The sequence below is a fragment of the Lonchura striata genome, chromosome 13, assembly GCF_046129695.1.
Source record: "Lonchura striata isolate bLonStr1 chromosome 13, bLonStr1.mat, whole genome shotgun sequence".
Classification (NCBI taxonomy): Eukaryota; Metazoa; Chordata; class Aves; order Passeriformes; family Estrildidae; genus Lonchura; species Lonchura striata.
This window is the reverse complement of record NC_134615.1, coordinates 6,701,330-6,716,979: the sequence shown is the minus strand read 5'-3', so window position 1 is coordinate 6,716,979 and position 15,650 is coordinate 6,701,330. Positions and strand designations below refer to the sequence as shown.

Here is a 15,650-nt window from a genome sequence, read left to right as displayed (position 1 = left end):
TGCCTCTGTTCAGTGTGACCCAGAGTCCTTGGAGAGACAAGGATCCTCCCTTCCACTGTTGGGGTGGGCAGAGGACAGGGTCACTCATACCTGTTTGGGTCAGCTAAGTGCCTTCCTGAGCACTGTTTTGAGAGACCACCTACTAGGCGCCCACTCAAAAGAGAAATTTCCCTTTTTCTAATGAACCCATTTCCACACTGGTACAATGGAAATACTAAAATGCCAGGTTAGAAGGGACTTCAAGGATCATCTGGTCCAACCTTTCCTGGCAGAAGCAAAAGCTGCTTTTTGTTTTTGAGGGTGCTGCCCTCTGTGCTATGGGGCTGGCTTTGTCCAACTGCCACACTGGGGGATAGCAGAGCTGACTCCTCTTGAAGGCTGTCTCCAGATTTTTGTGGGTGTCTGTTAGGCTGTGGTTTATCTTCTCAAGAGTTTTGTATCAGCAATGAAAGATGGTTCTCTAAAGGATGAGGTTGTGGCATCTGCTCTGGAAGGAGGAGCAGCCAAGGCTCCAACACTGTGTCCAGCATCCCACTGAAGGTGCTGGTATTGTCAGGAAGCTGATAAAAGCTATCAGAATTTAACCTGAGTCAGTCTCCCAGAGATTGTACAGCCTCAGCCACTTAAGCAGTTCTGTTGCTTTACTGTTATTCCAAGAAATACTTGTTTTACTAAAATAACATTCTATTGGTGATATTAAGTGCTGCAATTAAGGACTGAAAGTGTCTAAATATCCTTTCTTTGACAATGCACTATTACATAAATATTTTCCCTTCTTTTTTCTCTTTAATGCGAGTGAGATCTAAGTGTTTGGTGCCCTAAATTTAAAAAATCTCTATAACCCAGCTGTGTAGCTAAAAGTACTCATTAGAAATTGTTGCCTTCATATCTTCCACATCTTAATGTTTATTTACATTAAGAGCTAAAACCAAAGAAACCCCTCCTGTTAAAGTCATGAAAGATTAGTCTGAAAGAGATTAATCTTGCAGTGCTAATATAGTCCAACAAGAAGTACTTTGCTGTGAGCTGAAGAACTCTATCCACTCAGTTACTAAAAATGTACTTCCCACAAATAAACACAACTCTTTACTTTTAGACAAGTCCCATATTTGTTCTGTATTTAAGGAAGCAATTTAAGTAACAACTTGATCATTATAATGATCATAATTCATCCTAAGATTGGTTTAGCTAATATTAACTCTAAACCTCCTTCCGTAGCTGTTGTTCATCTGGAGTAAGACCCTTCTGTGCTGTCTGAATTCTGGTTCAGTTTCTGCCAGATCATTCTCCCTGCTCTGAGGTTTGGTACTGTGCATTGCCAGAGATGTCCCTTTCTTATCTGCAAAGTCACTATTCTTGCTCAATAGGCAGAAGACAAAACAAAAAATTCAGTCGAGCTTAAAAGTTTCAACTGTTTCTAAAACAAGGTAAAAGTTTGGTTTGCAATTATGAAAAGTAAGTTAAAACATGATCCCATATTTAATCCTATCAAATAATGGCAGTATATTTTTTCATTAAAATTATAGAACTGTTATTGCTTTTATCTCAAGAGGGCAACTGAAGGAGTTAAGATAAGGAAAATGCAGCCCCTATTATTTTCCTTAGCATTATATTCAAATTCTCTGCATTCATTCCACACACAGAGCAGAGCACCAGTTACAGAAAGGACAAACATCTTGACACAAGGTGTAAGGAGCAGCCAAAACTGAGATGACTGAGGAAAGCCTTCATCAAGAGCAACTCCTGGTGCTCACCCATAAAACTATTCTGACATTTTGGTTCTTTCCTTAATCGGTATCTTGAGACCCCAAGGGTTTTGTGTAAATCTTGTATCCTGGCTGAGAAGGTTTTGCATTCCAATACCTTTTCCCTGAACTGCATTGTTTACCTGTTTTTATTGAATTGTAGGTGTGGTTGGGTTTCTTCCCTTCTTTTCCAGATTTGTCTGCTGTAAACTACAACACAGCATTTCCCCTGATTTACACAGCCAGGAGAAATCCTCAACCAGAAAGCAATTGTTGTTAATTAGTATCACACTGCCTTAAAGAATAGTTGTCGAGTCTTTTAATTTTGCATAGTTGATTTTATTTTAATGTCCCTGCAGACTGCTTTCTCCATGAAGTTTAATGATGTTAATGATAGTAAAGTCATTTGCAATTACTGTGATACAACTTTGGTTAAGACAAGCTAAAAGGAGAATTGAGCTAGAAACTGGTGATCCTCTCCTTATTCAGTAGTTGCTTTTATTAGCTAACTTAGTGCAAGGTATCTATGAATGACTTGGGGTAGTAAGTTTGGATATTTACCTAAAATTAATCAATCACTTGACCTTCCTGACACAGACAATATTTCACAGTGGTAAAACTGTGGGCCAGGCTCTCTGCTTCACTTAAATTGATTTGACCTCACTGGAGTCTATTATTTCTGCTGCTTCAAAGTGACATCAAATCTCATTATCTTCCATGGAAATATTCATCCATGTCCTGATCTGTTTTGAATAGAAACCCACTTGGCACAAGAAAGATCTTGTCCCACCCTCTCTCTCATGCTTCATAATTTTGTTTTTGAAGATCTTAATACTGCTTTTATTGCAGTATTCCAAAATTTTTGTTATGAATAGTCTATGCTTTGAAGGGGGGCAGAGGTGAAAATACAAGGCAGCATATGTTATATTTGCATTCTTTTTAATGTTCAGACTTCTTTTGACTACAAAATGAAATGACAGGGTTTCCACACACTGTGGCTATTTGTAGAAGTAATGTTGTCTACAGTTTACTATGAAAGAAAACCAGAGAGAAGCAGCTCTCTGGAGTTGTTGAAGACAAAAATAGAAGTTTTTTTTCAATCTAACTGCAAGGTCTTGCTGATGTCCTTGCCCATGATTATACTCTTTCTTCTACAATGCTGATATTAAACTTGGGGTTGTGTGGTATCTTGCTAACTTCTAATTGCTCTGTCTTTAATGGAGTGTTACTTATTAGGTCTTGCTCTTGATCTTTTCAAAATTATCTGTTTAAACCATCTCAAATGCAGTTCTTTTCAAGACTGAAATAGAAGAGGACAGATTTATCCTATTAGTGCTTAACTCTTGCCCACTACCTCCAGTTGGTGACACGGCTGATTAAACATCATGCATTATCTAGTGGAAATGACTCCTCACTCTCTCTGAATGTCTTGTTCTCTGTCACCACCTCCAACATGCTGATACTCAGCATTGTGAGGCTGCTTTTTTTCTGCCTTTTTTTTTTTAAAGCCATAGTGTAACCTGAGATAACAGAGGAGCCCTTTTGTGTAAAAAGGCTCATGCCTCTAAGAATTAAGAAATTCTGACTGTTCTGATATAGAACTCTGTTCTATGATAGTCATCTTGCCTTTAGGATTTCCAGAGGTTTTGGTTTTATGAAAATCAATCATGTAGTAGACATTTTTATGTCAATCTTAGCTGAATAGACATTAGTTGCTTAAAAAAAAAAATCATAGAATCATGGAATCATAGGAGGATTTGGAAGGATCCTTAAAATCATCAAGTTTTATTCCCCTGCCATAGGTAGGGACACCTTCCACTATCCCAGGCTGCTCCAAGCCCCATCTAACCTGGCCTTGGACATTTCCAGGGATGGAGCAACCACAGAGCACTTCCTGTGAATTTGGTGTAATCTGGCCTGGAGCAAGAGATTCATAAAAAGGCACATTCATTTAACAGCTGACTGAATAAAGTATGGAATTAATATATTTTTTTTTCAGTCTGCATATATCTTCATTTGAAAATCTTTCTGGTTCTTGCAGCCTTGGCAAGATGAAAAGCACTGCCTCATATCTCTTATAAAACAAAATTGGGACATTTGCTTTTGACTTCCAATGTTACAGAGTTTTGAACAGACTGCATTGATATCTTCCTAATTTAGAAATATTATACACCACATATTTTTTAATTATTCTGGGTTTTGATAAGCAATCCTGCAGTGGCTTTTAATAAAAACAAAGAAGCTTTTGTCACTGAGGCCACTTTGATAATCCACACCCATTAGATGGGATCAACTGGACAACTCAGCCCTGCTGTGTTCTGCTGCAGGTGTATGTGGGATGGAGGCCTAAAGCAGAAAAAACAAATGCTGGATACTCAAGGAACAGGTCATAGCATGGGAAGTGAGAAGGGGACACTGGACACTTAAAATTAGGTGGGCTTTTAGGAGAAATAAACTCAAAAGCTGAAGGTCCCCTTCACACAAGAGAAGGGGAAGATTCTTGTGAAGAGATTTCAAGATTATTCCAAGACAAATATCTCTTGAGTATCCTGTGACAATTCTCTGTGATGCTTTTTCTTTGAATTAGTTTCCCAATCCAACCACTTTTTCCTTCCAAAGGTCCAGCAAGGCATCTAAAATCATTTGCAGTCAACTATTCTGAGTTGTATAAATATTTGATGACATAAACTCCTGTGGGCACTGCAATAATTATACAAATTGTAATGCTAATCCGTGGTATCAATAATGGCTTTGGAGAAAATAGCATTATATACTTCAGTCCCAGAGAATAATAACAATATTAACGCAGCGCTGACACTTGGCAGCACTGCCTCTCCAGCCTGTGTTCACTTGGCAATTGGAATTGCAAAGAAGCAGGGAAAGCAGACATTTCTGGCTGCAGTTCTGCTTCCAGAGTGGCAGAAAGAATTTGGCATTTAATGATATGCAAAGTGTTGTTCCTGTTTTATTGTAGTATACTATACATGCCTTGGAGCATGACTTAGAGTAATTTAGCAACTGGAATAACAGGCATTTGGGAAGAAACTAATTTCATAGGAAGGCAGATCACAGACACTAGGCTTGTTCATAAAAATGTTGCCTTGTCATGCTTTGTGACATTGCGCCTCAAGCTAGCAAGAGGATGTGGGGGGCAGCATCCCTCAGCTCAGACTGGATGATCCACTTGAGAAAAAATTACTAGTGGATTTAAACATGGTCCCTAACTTTTACAGACCCACATCAAAGATCAGAAGGTTGCATTTTTCCTTCATTTTGCTCTGGCTGTCAGTTGGGACTCCTGCACAGGTTTTCTTGTGGCTGCCCCATCCCTGGCAGTGTGTGAGGCCAGGCTAGATGGGCTCTGAGTAACCTGAGACAGTGGAAGGTGTCCCTGCACATGGTAGGGAGTGGAATGGGGTGGGCTTTAAGGAGGTCCCTTCCAACCCAAACCCTTCTGTGACATCCCAGGGTGGCTGAGGCTGGAGGGGCCCGGGGCTGCTCTGGTGCCACCTCCCTGCTCCAGCAGGGCCAGCCCAGAGCACAGGGCCCAGCAGTGTCCGTGTGGCTCTGCAATGTCCCCAGGAGGAGACTCCACAGCCTCTCTGCTCCACCTGCTCAGGGCTGGCACTGCCCAGGGCAGGAGTTCTGCCTCCTGGGCAGGGGCAGCTCCTGGGCTCAGCCCTGCCCGCGGCTCTGGGGCCATGGCTGGGGCTGGAGCAGAGCCTGGGCTGCTCTGAGTCCTGCAGGATGGATGCTGCCAGGTGAATCCCATCTGGCCTTGTGGGTGTCTAACTGGTCATTAGCCATTGTCCCCTGGGTTATGGGGGCTGCAAAAAGATGATTTTTAAGGTCCCTTCCAATGCAGTGTTGGTGATTCCATGGGGGCTTCACTCAGTCACCAAGTTCCAGCTCTGGGATCTGTGTGTCCTGAGCTTTGGTGTTAAAGAGTGAGGCAAACAAGGCATGGAGGAGCTCAGCCTTTCCCTCATCCCATGGCACTCTCCTGGCCTCTGCATCCAGCAAAGGATGGAGTCTTCCTTTCATTGCCAATGCATTTATATAATGTTCATTGTCTTTACCTGCAGTGGCCAAATTAAGTTCCAGTTTGGCTTTGGCCCTTTTATTTTTTTTCCCTCCATAACCTCTCAACATTCTTTTAATCCCTCCAAGGTACTTGCTACTCCTCCAAAGATTATAGACTCTCATTTCATTCCCTGAGTTCCAGCCTGAGTTGTCTATTTAAGGAGTTTCCAGGCCTGCAATTACAGTCTTTTTCCTTGACAAAATATATATTATGGAGCTCTAAATGATTATATAAAATACCTTTCTGTGAGATGCTTATGTATCCTTATTTAATGAATAGGATAATCTTATAGGGGGAAAATAATTTAGAAAAATTAATATAAGCAGCCTTCAATCATTGGACTTTATATTGTCTTGATATGACTATCTTGCTTTAAAAAACCCCACATATTTCCTAAATCAAATTAGAAATCAAGACTGAAAGTGGTATATTCTTGCTACTATGAAGACTTCAGGGTGTCTGACGAGGTAATAGAAAAAATACAATAGGAGATGGGTGTTATATCCTATCCTGAATTTTGTTACAGTTGCCATTTTTGGTGAATATTAATTCAGTTCTATGTGACATGTCTCATGAAACATTAGAATTCAATGATATAATGAAATTCAGAATAGAACATGCCAATGTTCATCTGAGACCTATTTATCATATTCCAGTCAGTGGAATAAAAGAGATCACTTAGGAAATGTTTTAGGTGAAATTATAAAACAGTTTTCTATATGTTCATGCTAAAAGTTGGGTTCAATTTCAGCTGTAGTGGCCTACAAATTGGGTATTTTAGAGGCTTTTTTCCTCTTTAGTTCTTAAAAACTATTGTGTATTACCAAGTGATCCTTTTTGCTGCATTTTTAGCAACTAATCTCTGATCAAAGAAACATCAAAAGTGCTTCTTAAGGGTTTACAAATCTCTGCATTCTTCTATATTACAGAATATGCTGGCTAGTTTGGAGTATGTTGCATATTATTTTGGGAGTGGAATCCTTCAATCACTTAAAGAATAAGAGATTTACTGGTAATTTTTATTATTCTGTATTATATTAGCCTTTCTGTTTTTTCATCAGAGCCATCTGGAAGGTAGATGGCAATAAAGACATTGAGTATAATTATAGCAATTCAGACCCCAAAAAGAAAAAAAAGTTAAAAATTCTAGTATGCTAGAAAACATTCTAGGAACTTTCAGTTTCTGAAAAAGAAAAACAGCACAGTTGACTGAAAGAATAACAAATGGAACAGAGAAGTCAGATAAACATCAGTGCTGAATGCTGGGCATCTCCCTGGACCTGGCAGTAACTGAACATATTTTCTACTGAACATCTTTTATATTCCTTAGTGTTCCTCTCTTCAGGAATTTTACCACAGTTAGAAAATGGGAACATCCCCAAATAATGGAGCATTTATCAAAGCTGTAGGTGAAGGAGCGAGTCAGCAGTGTGGGGATGTGTGTTTGTAGGTGCGGCTTGAAGGGAAAATCCAGGATCCTCAGTGTTGGAACTCAAAATGTCCCTCAGACATTTTTGGGTGTTCCGGGTTCAGGTCAGAAGCATTTGAGACCCTGGCAGGCAGCTGCAAACAGCTGTGATTTTGGATTTGAACCATGGAATGATTTACCAACCTTGCAGGAAGAACAAGCAGTCACAAAAGTTTAGATATTAGAGTAGAAGTAGTCACAAAGGAAAGGGAAGAATTTTTGAGTGCTGTACAGGGGGGTTTTATTTTGTACATGGGGGTCAGAAGTTTTAAGATGGATTTTACAGGGATTTGGGTGTGCCCAGTCCTCCCTCTTTCTTCTTCCTCACCTCCATGTTCTTGTGATGTTGGCAGTCACAGATTGGTTTAGAGTAGAAAAGCACCATTTAATATAGGTAATAGGCATTGGGAAAAACTGTAAACATGTAACATTTAATGTACCATATAAAAGATAGAAAAGCCCCATTTAATATAGGTAATAGGCATTGGGGAAAAACTGTAAACATTTACCACATAATGTACCATATAAAAGAGAGCAGCAGCCCTGGGCGGGGAGAGAAGAAGCAGTCGGGGTCAGAGAAGATGTCAGGGTGTGTGTGTGCCTCTGCCTGAGCTGTGAGCAAACCACAGCAGCCCAAGGAGAAAATCTTTTAGATAACTTGCAATAAACTACCTTGAGACTGAACAACAGAGACTGCTGAGCCTTTCTTTGGAAGCTCGGGTTGGAGGAGAGACTTTTCCACCACATGGAGTCACCCCTGACCTAGGGTGGGCTTTGGCACTCAGGAGTGGTGGTGCCCTACCAATGAGGAAATGAAATGTTTGTCAGGACAAAGCCTGGCTAAATCATGGAATCATGGAATCTCAGAATGGTTTGATTGAAAGGGTCCTTAAAAATAATCAAGTGCCACTCCTGCCATGGCAGGGACCCCTTCCACTGCCCCAGCTGCTCTAGCCCCAGTGTCCAACCTGGCCTTGGGCACTGCCAGGAATCCAGGGGCAGCCACAGCTGCTCTGGGCACCTGGGCCAGGGCCTGCCCACCCTCACAGGGAACAATTCACACAGAATCCACATTTTCACAGAATGACTGGGTTGGAAGAGACCTTCAAGACCATCAAGTCCAACCCAGCCCCAACACCTCAGCTGAACCCTGTCACCCAGTGCCACATCCAGGCTTTGTTAAACACATCCAGGGATGGTGACTCCAGCACCTCCCTGGGCAGCCATTCCAGAATTTATCACCCTTTCTGTAAAAAAAGTTTTTTCTAATATCCAACCTGTATTTCCCTTGATGCAGCTTGAGGCTGTGTCCTCTGGTTCTGGCAGTGCTGCCTGGAGAAAGAGACCAACCCCCTGAGCACAGCCACCTTTCAGGAGCTGTAGAGAGTGATAAGGAAGTTGTAAAGTGTGATAAGGATTCCAGTTCCTTCCCAATATCCCATCTAACCCTGCCCTCTGGCAGTGGGAAGCCATTCCCCATTGTCCTGGCACTCCATTCCTTGCAAATAACTTCTGCCCATCTTTCCCATAGATCCTTCAGGTAAATCCTGGGGTCATCTGTTTGTTGTACATTTGCTGCCTTCACTGTTAGAATCTCAAACAGGTCTCAAAAGAGTTTTCAGTCAACTCTGCTTTCTGAGGTTTTTCAGTGAAAATCCCCTAAAATCCTACGTTTGCTGCCAAACTCATGGTATTGTGATGATTTCTTGTGTATTGGCCATGACACTGTGTCTCTGAAAGCATATCTAATCAAAAAGCTACTGTGCATGGAAGAGAAAAGAGCACCTATGTCAGTGGCCAGGTGAGATCTCAAGGTCTGACCCTCTGATCTCCTCTCCCTTTTGACAAAGTTCAGACGTGGTCTCTGCACTGATTCCTTTGACTTTTCTGCTCTTTTTCTGCTCTTTCCTTGCTTGCTTCCCACTGGACACAATCTAGCATGTCCTCTGCTCCTGTTATTAATTAATCACTGCTGGTCCTTTCAGATTGTGATAGAATCATAGAGTATCCTGAGTTGGAAGGGACCCACAAGGATAATCAAATACAAATCCTGGCCCTGCACAGAACACCTCATTATTCTTCCTTTCTCATCTAATCTACATGATTTACACTTTTTTCTCCCTTTCCCCCCTTCCTGCTAGAGATTCACCCTAATGTTGTGGTTATTGGGTTTTTAATTTACTCTGTATTTGCCAATTTTATCTTTTGGATGGTTTTTTTTTCTCCCTGCTCTCCTGCCATAGTGGCACAAGCATAGGGAAGAGTGAGCTACACCCCTGGGTGTTTGCAGAGCTTTGGTGTTTCCTGTGTGTAGCTGGTGGGACAGCTGTGTTTTTTCCACTTGCAGTAACATTTCATTCAGGAGAAATATGTTTTAAATCAAATCGTGACAGGGCATCACTTCACACTCATGGAATAATAAAGGAGATAGTCTGGGGAGAGGATCTGCTGCCAAACTCTTCTGAAGAGGGTCTATGACCTCCTGCCATCAGCTCCTGTGAAGCACAAGGGTCACACATTGTGTCTCTGAACACACAGAACATGGGGTGGCCCAGATGTAACAGGTACAGATTTTTAGGAGGTCTGTAGTTTCCCCATAATTATTCAAGGTTATGGCATGGAATTCTGCATAAAGTAACTACATGGCTTTTCCCTTTCTTCTGCTCCTGTCGTGGAAAGTGATGTTAAACTCCTTATTGATCTGTGTGGGAGCTCAGCTGGACTAGCTCCAAAATGCTTTTGAAAGTCCTACTAGTTCTCCCCACACTTTGATTTATCCAGTCTATTCTAAAGGGCAATTTCAATCCCTAATGGAAGCCATCGGTATTTTCAAATGAGGCACCTTTTAAAATGTGGAAATAGCTTGGAGAATAATTCCTGGTAAAGTAAATGTTGAGTGTTAGCTTTTTGTTGTTGCTGTGCAGAAAAATACAGTTTTGCTTGGGGTCGATAAGAGATTGAAAAGTGTGGGTAATAATAAAAGCTGAAGTGGGAGTTACTTTAATAATGGGATGTCATGTGTAAGCCTATAAAATAAACAGTAATTATCACATTTGAGAAGCGACTCTGTTAGAATTCACATTGCTCTTGACAGCTTCATCTGCACATCAAGCCTTTCTGGAATACGCACTTTCTTGTTCCTAATGAGAAAACAAATGAAACAGGAATTCTTACCCTGATAGAAGGTGTTGATTTCAACAAAACCTAAACAAAAAACTAGATAAAAGAGAGCCAAAGCAGCAGACTGGAGGATTAGTTCTTGCTAACACATTTTGCTTTTACAGAGCAAGATAAAAAACAGAGCTATAGTTTTATTATTTATGATTTTCCTCCATCTTTTATATGACACATGTTGAAGGGAGTGGGCTTTATGTATTGCAGCAGAAAATCAGACATTTAAAGAGCAGCAGTGGATTCAGAATAAACTCTGTAGAATTTGCAAGGACACAGTAACATCTCTTGAATCATAAACTTGGGTGCCATAGACAGGTAAAAGAATTATAAAAGAAAGTTAAATTTATTATTTTAGTTCCCCTCTGTCTTTTCCTTGTTCTTCATCTGTACTTGTCTTTTTGTCTGCTGTAATGTGTCTCCTGAGAACAGCTGCAACTCTGTGTCTTTCTTCTCACCCTTTGTCCTCTTCCTACAGCATTCTTCATGCTTTCAGTCAAAATCCTTAGATTTTTTAGGTCGTCTTGTCATCATCTTCATTTTCAGAGTGGTGATGTTTTTTCTTTTTTTTGTTGGACTCTTCTATATCCTCATCCAGCACGAGGTTGTACTTGGTATCTTGCTTTGGTTTTACCTTTCTTTTCAGAGTAAATTTCAAAGGTTTGTCACGTTCTTTCTCATAGTTCTTGAAATCTTCCTTGGTAGATTCCCTTCCTTCCATGTTTTCCCTTCCATTTGATCTTTGCAACAGACTGGCTAAAATCCTCATGTATCTGTCTGTCCTCTGCCAGCACATTGTCCATTTTAAGGTAGGCTTTCTCACAGTCTTCCTCCTTTTCAAACTCAATGAAAGCATAACAAAGAGATTCACTGGTCTTCCAGTCTTGGATCACTTCACAACTTTTAATGGGACCAAATCATGAAAATATTATCTCCAGGTCTTCACCTGTGGTCACAGGATTCAGCTTACAAACAAACAGCACATTTTCTGGTGGCTTGATGTCTGCATCTGGTAAGTCTCCCATTTCTAGAAGAATGAGAGGAGTTTTTGCTTCTTCTTCTGCCTGAACTTCTTCTATTTCATCTGCTGACCTTCCTGTCATGTCATCAATTTCTTCATCTGCTCCTGTTCTGCCACTGTCAAGCTGTTCCTTTGTAGGATCTGGTGAGCGATCAGGAACACAAAAGCCAGGTGGATCATCAAAGGAATAATCTAAAATTACTGTATGATTTATATGGATATTTTGATATGGGATAAAATCTTTATCTACGAAGGTTTTATTAATTGTCTTCAGTACATCCATGCCTTCTGTCACTTCTCCAAGTACTGTATGTACACCATCAAGGTAATCAGGTTTTCCCCTGTGGTAAAAAGGAACTGTGATCCATGCTGATCACTTTCATTGTTAACCATTGACACAGTTTCCTTCTTCTTGTCCTTGATTCTGGGCACCTTTCCTGCCTCAAAAAATCTGGCTTGATCACCATACAGTCGACAAAATATGGATTTCCCTCCACAGCCAGCTTCCATGGGGTCACCAGTTTGTATAATAAAATCCTGCTCTTCGTTATAAATAAGAGAATAGTTGCAGTGCTTGACTTTGCAGAGCTTCAGGAAATTCAGACAAGTGCAGGGGTGCTCCTCCATGTACAGGTTGCCCACCATGGTCTCCAGCAGCAGCGCCATGGCTGCACACACCCAGCCCAAAGCTCTCCCCTTCTCCCAAGATTATTGGATTATTAGCAATTTTGAGTTCTTAACTAATTCCTATAACCTTGAATATTATTTGCATCAGTTCTTTAAATTTTAGAAATAATTAGCTCATGAGAAAAATATTACTGCTCAAGCAGACAAAGTTGTTTTAATCATGCACCAGTTTTATTGCCACAACTCTAGAAATGTATATATCTAAAAGTGTTTGCAGCAAGTAGTCTTTAATCTCTTGTTATACCTGAATCTACATTACATAAACTTATAATGGATTTGTCACACCCTTTTTAATCCCTCCAGAAAAATAATTCTATTCACAGATTGTCTGAAGATTTATTGTTAATAAGATTAAGCAAAATTAAGGTCCAATATTGTCAGGTTTGAGTTATACTAAAATATGTTCTGTTAATTTGATTAAGGACGAGTTCTCTTCAGTTGATTTTGTTAAATTAATCTCTGTTAAGTTTGAGTGTTACTGAGTTTGGACAATATCCAGTTTAATTGTTATTCACTTTAAGCTATTTCCTGTTCTATTCCAGTTTTATTGAGATTTATTTGCAGTTCTGTTATGTTTTTATTTAGTGCAAATTAAGCGTTGGTAAAATTATGTAAAGTTAAGCCCCGGTATTGTTATATTTAGAATAATGTGAAGTTATATTCTATTAATTTGATATCCTTTTACAACTGAGCTCTAGTAAGTACATTTTGTTCTGTCAAAGTTAATTTCTACCAAGTTTGAGTGTTGTTTAATCTGAGTTGTTGTAGATTTTGTTAATGTCTAGGTTTGAAAGACAGGTGTCTGCTAAGGAAGAGCAGGTAAGGCACACACCACATGGGTAGATTCTACACCACGTGATTTTTCTTAAATTTTTTTGTTTGTTGAGGAAATGTACCTTCAGCAATAGTGAATTCAGTGCACTGACTTCATTCAGAGGGATGTTAATGGCAAAGGCACTGATTTGGATATCAGCAGGATTACAGACTTCTCTACAGTTTGTCTGAATTTAGCCTTGTGTCCATGGGCACGCGCTGGTGCCAAGGAAAAGGGGAGATGTGTGTTGCTGCCAAGGCAGGACGGGAATGAGAAGACTGACTCAGAGGGCTGCTGAGAGTAAAACTCTGGTTTATTCAAAATACACTGCTCTTTTATACAGAGCTCTGTGAGGACCAACTCCATTGGTCCTGAAGTGAAAACTACCCAGCCCATTGGTGCAAAGTGCTTGATGCACAGTGATAGACTTAACTATAAACAATGTGAATAACAAGAGAGATAAAAAATTATTTACATTCTTCCCCAGCTCTTTCCCAGGCTTCTGCCTGGGTAGAAACTCTCAGTTTCTCTCTTTGACTGACTCTGAGACCCAGAGATGTGATGTCCAACAGGGCAGAAAAGGGGCTCAGTGCTCAGAGGGCAGGCAAGGGAGCAGCAAAGGGCAGGAGCAGCTCTGGCTGAGCCCTGCATGGTGCAGGGGCAGACGGAGCCCCTTGGCTGGGCAGGTCAGCCCCTGGCACACCCCGAGTGCCACCCATGGCAGGGCTGGTACCGATGTCCTGCCTGCCCACAGTACCTGGGGAAACGGCAGCAGCACACCCTGGTTCCCAAACCTGTTTGTCACCCTGCTCAGCACAAATGGATGTTAAATTAGTCCCAGCGACAGCCGGGTGGTGTCAGGCTGGGCTGTCACTGGTGTCACCCCCGGGCAGGGGTCTCGGAGCCTCCAGCCAGCCCCAGGGCTGCTCTGGCAGCACTGAGGGAACAACTGCTGCAAAGACTCCTCAATTCCCTGGCAATTCCACTACAGACCAAAGCCTTGCTGCAGCAGAGATCCTTTTTGGATAAGGATAATGTTTGGGCTAAACGTCTGATTGGAGATGACATGAGAGGTGTTTCCTTGAAGCAGCAGGGTACAGATGCCATCAGGGCCCAGGTGCCATCAGGGCACGGGTGCCATCAGGGCCCAGGTGCCATCAGGGCACGGGTGCCATCAGGGCACAGGTGCCATCAGGGCATGGATGCCATCAGGGCACGGGTGCCATCAGGGCACAGATGCCATCAGGGCATGGATGCCATCAGGGCAGGCTGCAGCTCCATCAGCTGCAGTGTGAGTGCAGCACCCCAGGCATTCATCTCCCCCCACGGGCCTGGCCCCAGCTTGGAGAGGGAGGTGCAGGCAGATGTTCCCCCTCCTGCGCTGTGGCACTGTGTGCTGAGGGAGGGGACCAGGACCCCAGGGGCATCTACCTGGGCATGGTTTGAGCTATAGCTCTCTGGAGGGAGGAGCCATATTTGAAATCTGAGGAATTTGGGGAGTTTATCTTCAGCAGTCAGGGAATGTGCAGCAGCAGGTGACTGGTTTGGGTTTCCTGCTGGTACTGACACAGCTCCCAAGCACTGGAACATGGTCTGCAGCTTCTTGCGTGTGTTTCCCCCAGTGAAGTGTTTTAATCTATTTGATGATGTCTTCATACAGCATTATTTTTGATGTGGAGGTTTCCTTTGTGGTGATGATGCAAAAGAAAAACACCTTAAAGCCAGGGCAGCTTACACACAAGGAGTGTGTGGCTGTAGGAAAGTGATGTACTGTGTAAGCCTGGAAGGAACAAAACACTCTCCTGAATATACTGAGCTCATGGATTTTTTTTTTTTTTTTTTTTTTTGTGGTTTGTGTCAACCCCCATCCCTGCTCAAATATTTTTAATGTTCCAGAGAGCCAAATACAAATGCAGAAAGGAGAAGAAAATCAAGGGCATAAATTAACTGTGGTTTTGAAAGGATGAAATGAGGAAACAGAATAAATGCTAGGCCACTATTCTTAGTATGACATACCAGGAATCTTGTGTCCAAGTTCAACTCTCTTAGCTTTGAAAAATTTCATAAAGGCAGAAATCTCACCTGGCTGTGGGCTGGAAGGAGCCTGTAATTTGTGTTCAGTTTGTGTTGGTTCATTGTTGCACATAAATATTTGCACTTTAGCCATGGAATAAAATCTCTTAAAAAATAGTTGTGATAAATCAGTAGCAAAAGACATGACAGCACTGAACCCTAAGGATTGGGAGTCTCTTGGCTGCTCCACACCATGCCAGGCAGTCAGGCCTGGGCTCTGGGTGTGCATTCTTTTCACAGGTTCCATTCTCACTCCAGTCCAGAGACAACTGGATCACAAAAGTGGGAAATTCTGATATTTTCTGTAGCAAATATCAAAGGCACATCTACAGGTGGGATGAAGATGTGATTGAGAGCAGCCCTGGGGACAAGAGAACAGGGCTGGATGGGATGTTGGGAATGAGGAATTGTTCCCTGGCAGGGTGAGCAGCCCTGGCCCAGGTGCCCAGAGCAGCTGTGGCTGCCCCTGGATCCCTGGCAGTGCCCAAGGCCAGGTTGGACACTGGGGCTGGAGCAGCCTGGGACAGGGGAAGGGGTCCCTGCCATGGCAGGGGTGGGATGGTCTCTTTCAAACCATTCTGGGATTC

General features: G+C 42.0%; 1 pseudogene; it reads right to left on the bottom strand.

The window, feature by feature from the left end:
- Positions 1–10,851: 10,851 nt before the first annotated feature.
- On the bottom strand, positions 10,852–12,155 carry LOC110479560 (peptidyl-prolyl cis-trans isomerase-like 4 pseudogene; annotated as a pseudogene).
- Positions 12,156–15,650: the final 3,495 nt, after the last annotated feature.